A 6,000-nucleotide genomic window follows, 5' to 3' on the forward strand; every position below is an offset into this window, starting at 1 on the left:
TATCATGTGTCCTAGATTTAAATTGGATAAGGTTCAGGCTGTCTAAAGGAAGACTGGAAACGGGCCGTGTTTTGTTGTCGTTTTCGCTTGCAAAGACAGATGGTGACAGGCGTGCGTTCAAGCCACTGTTGACGCTTGGATATGTACAACACGCGCCTCCGACTTGGCATGCAGATCATGCAAAGAGCACATGAAGCAAAAGAGCAGTTTAAAATAGTCCCTGTGAAAAGGTTGACATGGATTGTTCTACTTCAGCATGTCTTCACAATGAAAAAGCCAAACTCAGACTTGAAACCATTAATTTGCCTCAATGCCCAACCATTGAATGAAACCCTAACCCAGGCTTGGAACCATAATTTTAAATTCTAAATTGAAAATTTAACGCAAGATTGAAGGCTTAATTTGAAGGCCTAAAATGACATCCTACTTTGAAAACCTAACTTGACACCTAACCTTAGCCTGAAACCCTAATTTGAAACCCCGGTTTTGACACCTTATCCCGATGGTCAAACCGAACTTTGAGACCCAGCATTTAAATCTAAATTTCAAACCCCAACCCTTGTTGAAAACTCAAACCCAGGCCTGAAACCTTCAAACCTTCACACGAGCTTCAAAACGTCCATCCTTCCATGATCTGAACTGCTCATCTTCATGAAGGTTGCGGTTGCGCTGGAGCCTATCCCAGCCGTCTGGGGGGGCTAGGTGGGGGCTACCCTCAACTGGTTGCCATGCAGCTAGTAGTAGGATCTTCAAATCAAACTTTGAATCCCTAAACCAGTAGTTAAACCATATGAAACCCCAACTTGAAGTCTTAATCCTGGTCTCCCATGAATCACCAGAGGTCATGAAACATTTGTTGGGGTGATGAAGTCATCCTTGTCCTTGAATCTGATACAACATAAAAGGTATAGCTAGTCATCCGCTAATCTTTTGTCTATTTATTTTTGTGCAATCAAATACTCTACACCTCCTTGCTGATTCCTTGGACAATCCGAGCAGAAGTGGACTAGCCTGATAAACCAGCGTGTGCCCGAGCACACGCGCGCACACACACACTCTCTCTCTACTCGCCCCCTCCCATTCCCAGCAGACACGCAACCCATCCCACATCATCTAATCTGAGCCTGAGTGGGCCATCTGCTCTGTTCTATTCCTCCATGACATCCACAGGCACATCTGGACACCCGCCTGCTTTTTCTTTAGCGCCTCTTGATGAATGTGGGCCGCAACAAGCCTTGTTACTCCATACGTGAACCCCGGCAAATGGCAAGTAACATGTTGAGTGTGTTGCAAAAGGAAGGCTTAGACAGCACGTGAAGTATTGAACGTTATCTACAGTTGTGGCACAAATGCGTGTACATCCCAAAAAGGTTAATTAGAATCAGAACGTGAATTCAAATGTATTCCTAATTTCAACAGCATTAGGGTTTCAAACCAGGGTTAAGACTTCAAGTTAGGGTTTCAAATTAGGGGTTTTGGGCAAATTCCAAAACGAATGTTAATGTTTCAATCCATAGTAAGGATTTTTCAGCCTGGTTTAAGTTGTTAACTAAAGGGTTGAGATTCAAATTAAGGTTCAAAGCCATGTTTAGGTTGATCAATAAGGATTGGGTTTCAAAGTTTGGAGTTAAACCAGCATAAAGTTTCCAGTTAGGATTTCAACACCGGAAATGATTTTCAAAATATGGTTTCAAATTTTTTTGTTGTTGTTTTTTTTAACCCTGGGTTTGTGTTTTGAAGTAGAGTTTAGGCCTTGGGGAAGCGGCCCTCGAGGACCAGAGTTTGAGACCACTGCTTTAGTTTCAAAGTGGAGTTTGAAGCCAGGGTTAAGGCTTTGAATTGGGGTTTCAAATTAGGGTTTCAGGCCTGGGTTGGGGATACAAAAAGTATTAGGGTATGAGGCCAGAATTAAGGTTTCCAGTGAATTGACGCTGTCAGGCCTATGTTGTTGTTTGAAACATGCTGGGGTTTCGAATTGGGGTTTAAAGACTAGGTTAATTTTTCAAGATAGGGTTTTAATCCACGGTTTAAGATTTCAAGTCAAGGTTTGAGCAAGAGTTGGGGTTTCAAAACAGTGTTTGGTTTTGAAGTAAGGATTTCAAATATGTTAGGGTTTTGAGTAGGGTTAACAAAGGACGACACTGACATCTAGTGGCTGCTCAAGGACTCTTCTGGTTCGAGATCTACATATGCGTATGTCTTTAATTTGTATTTTTGTCATGTTTTGTTATTTTATTGGGTTATGTAGATTTGTATTCCAATCATCATTTTTACTGTGATTTACTTTGATCACTGTCGGTTCACGAGTCTTTTTATTTGTTTCTCCCATGATACAAAAGTCTATTTGACACGTTTTGTGTGTAAGGAAGCTTTTGTGTATTTATTAACCTAGAATAATAATAATTATTGTTAGTAGTAGTAGTATTATAGATTTTAAATTCTGCCATACGCAGCATTTGTGAGGGTGCCACAACATCAGTGGAAATACACTTATAATATACTGTGATGAAAGCTCGTCGTTATAATTTGAAAATGCTAGCTCACAATGACTACCAATGAAGGAAAGTATTATCTTTTGAAAACAAAAAAGTACTTTTTTTTTTTTTTTTCTCGTGCAGACTTGGTGACCCACAACTGGGGCAGAGTACAGAGGTCAACTCGTGGAGCAACCGGGAGAACCCGAAGGGATTCGACGACGTTTGAAAGCAACATTCAAGATTTTTATTTTGATTTTATTTTAATCTGAGGAGGAAAGGACAGAAACATGCAGCTCAAAGATCACAAGAAAACGGCGACATCTAACTTCATCCACTGTCAAAGGTAAGGTACGTTTTTTTTTCACAATTAAACTGGTCACTGGTCAAACATGAAGATTAGTTCATGTTTCAAACATGAACTAATCTTCATGCCAGTATGCACTAAATTGAGGAGACGTTAAAACGACTGATAATACATAGATCAAACCTGGAAAAAATATACAAACACATAAATGTAAAATATTTGACATAAATATAAAATATTTATGCATTTGTCGTGAACTTGTCATCATACACATTCGAGACACTGCCATATGTATGTTCACTTTCTCACGTGACTTTGTTCGCCGTATTTGATGTGGCACTGGTAAACTAATTTGTATGCCTTGATGATCAATATAATAATGCAAGTAATGTGGAATTGTTCAAATATTTTCCATTGTCTTTTTTTTCAAAGCAATGAAAGATACCTACATTGAACTAGCCACAATGAAATACTTGGTCCCTGTACATTGTAACGAAAATGACTTGGGAATTTAGCACACGTTTAAAAGGGAGTGGGAAGAAGACTTGATAATTAAAAAGATGATAAATATTCTATCATCTACATTATTGCTTACTGTGGCTGTTCCAGCGATAATGAAATCACACGGTCGTAAGTCTTCATTGTGTAGAATTGTTTCCTACCACACGAGGGTGCTGTAGTGTAGCCAAACACATTGTCCAAGGTCAAGGCGTCACAACCACGGACAGGACTACACGCGTGTCCTAACTAGACAACCAATATCATATACAATATTACCACTATGGCCGAGTGAGTATGGAAGTCATGGACAGAAAATACAGGCCAGGTTCAAAATTATTTTGCCTTTTGTTGTCATTAAAAAAGACATACCAAATGTTTAGATTAAAGCACATCATTTTTTAAATTTCTATTTCTATTTATTGAATGACTAATTTGTTGCCCATCATGGCCAAGACATGAGTGTGCTACTCCTGGGGCTGGTCTACAGGGCTCAAAAAGTAGGTAGGAGATGGTCATTCTGATACCCACATACCATCCCGAATTATTTCATCAAAATAATACTTAATTGGGTTCAAATTGTAATAAAAATGTTTCCGTCACATAGCCATAACAAGCATTTGGCACTTACCAAGTAATCTCTGCATTATGCCTTGACTTTTATTTTTTAATGGGAATTGTGTTGTTCATCAACAGAGGGTATTGTTTGACAGTTAAATGAAAGTCTCGCCCAGGAAACAAGACTATCATACCTGATCCACGAATGAACAGACCACAAGAACTAGGTGGGCTATGGTTGGTCTTTTCTTTTTCTTTCTTTTTGTAAAAGTCGTGTTGAGCATTAGGGGGCGCTGTGGCACAGGGGATTGAAGTAATAAGCGTCAACAAGGTCAGAGGCGTCATAGATAATGTAGGTCAGCTGCTCCATTCGCAATTTGTACATTTTGCATCTTTTAAACAGAACAGGGTTCAAATAAAAAAGTAAGAAATATTAAAAGGTGGACTAAAGCCAGAGGTACATGATGTTCCCGTGAGTGGTTCAGAAGCAGTTCGCCATTTACAATCTTATTTTCTACTCTTACAAACCCCCATTTTTTTGCCTCTTTCTTGGGAAGTAATTTTCGCCTTTTTTCCGAGAACTGAACTCCCGCTGTTTCCATTGCGCTCTCTTCTTTGGATTGTGAGGAGGAAATGGAAAAGAAGAAAGACTACCTATACTGGGCTCGAAGAGAATATTTAAATTTCCAAAGGAAATTGTAATAAATAATGGATAGATTGAAAATAACAAATGAAGTAATTTTTTGCTGAAGTAATTTTCATCTTTTTTCCAAGAACTGAAGTTCTGCTGTTTCCATTCCACTCATCTTTCAGATTGGAAAGAGGAGTTAGAAAAGAGGAAAGACTACCTAAACTGGGGCCAATGAGAATACTTAAAATTCCAATGGCAATTGTATTAACTAATGGATAAATTGGAAAATAACAAATGAAGTAGTTTGTAAATGGGGGGAAATATGCAGATTTATTTTCAGTAAATCACTTTTCCTTTTATTTTGATGGTGTTCCTAAATGATATGTCAGTAAAAATACAAGCAGGAGATAAACCTGAATAAATTAGAATACATTTTATCTTAACTGTCACATTTCTATGGAGGAAGTCAGAGAGGCGATAGACAAAGCAAAATTAACTAAAGCATTTGGAATCAAAGGTGTTCAAAATGAGGCCCTAAAGTCACCAAAACTTGTAGATGTTCTTTTCTTCAAAACTTCGTTTTCAGTATAATGTAATTCCATATATCTGGTTAAAATGCACCATTAAGCCAATTTCAAAGTCATTAAAAAAATGACCCCAGAATAACAGTCAACTATTGAGCAATTTATTTCTTCAGTCCAGTCCTCAGTTTATTCTTGTATATTAAATAATATAAATACAGTATGTTATCTTAAAAGGGGACAACATCTTATTGAATGTGGAAAGTGTCGATCTTGCATTGACCATATCCACTCTGGAACATCTGTTGCACATCTGCCACATTTACATAGTTTGATTTTCAAAAAAATCTTGCTTGGGAAAATGGGGATTTATTAGCTTTTAAACTGACAGAATTGATGGAAATTTTCATCAAGCAATTCAGACCTTGTATTAAAATCCAGAGGCTTGCATTGCAATTAATATGTATACAGGCTGCTAACCCCGTTTGCTTTATTTTTGACTGAATCAGCTTTAGAGATAATAGAGGACAAAATGCATGCCGTGTGTGTGGGTGATATGTGGGCATATTATTGTATGCAGATGATATTCTTCTCTAGGCTGAGTCTGAATTTGCTCTATAGAATGTTAAATACTGTATATTAAATGCATGGTGCCATAGGAGGGGCACGTTGAGTGTGTGTGTGGGGGGGGGGGGGGGGTGTTGGTTAGCACTTCCCCCTCACAGTGCAGAGGTATTTTGTTCGATTCCGTACTCAGGACCTTCCTGTATTAGTTTGTTTGTTCTGCCTGTGCCTGCTTGGGTTTTCACCCCAGTTTTCCTGCTAAATTGTCCCGAAGTGTGATTGTGGGTGGGAAAGGTTATTTGTCAGTGTGCCCTGGGATTGGCTGGCGTCCAGTTCATGGTGTACTCCACCTACTGCCCGAAGACAGCTGCTATAGTCTCCAATACACTCACAACCCTCATCAAGATAAGCGGCTCAGATGATGGCTGGATGGTGCAGCCTGAAGCC

Source organism: Hippocampus guttulatus, chromosome 8 (genome assembly GCF_054856545.1).
Source record: "Hippocampus guttulatus isolate MCC_2025c chromosome 8, RoL_Hgut_1.0, whole genome shotgun sequence".
In the NCBI taxonomy this organism is placed as follows: Eukaryota; Metazoa; Chordata; class Actinopteri; order Syngnathiformes; family Syngnathidae; genus Hippocampus; species Hippocampus guttulatus.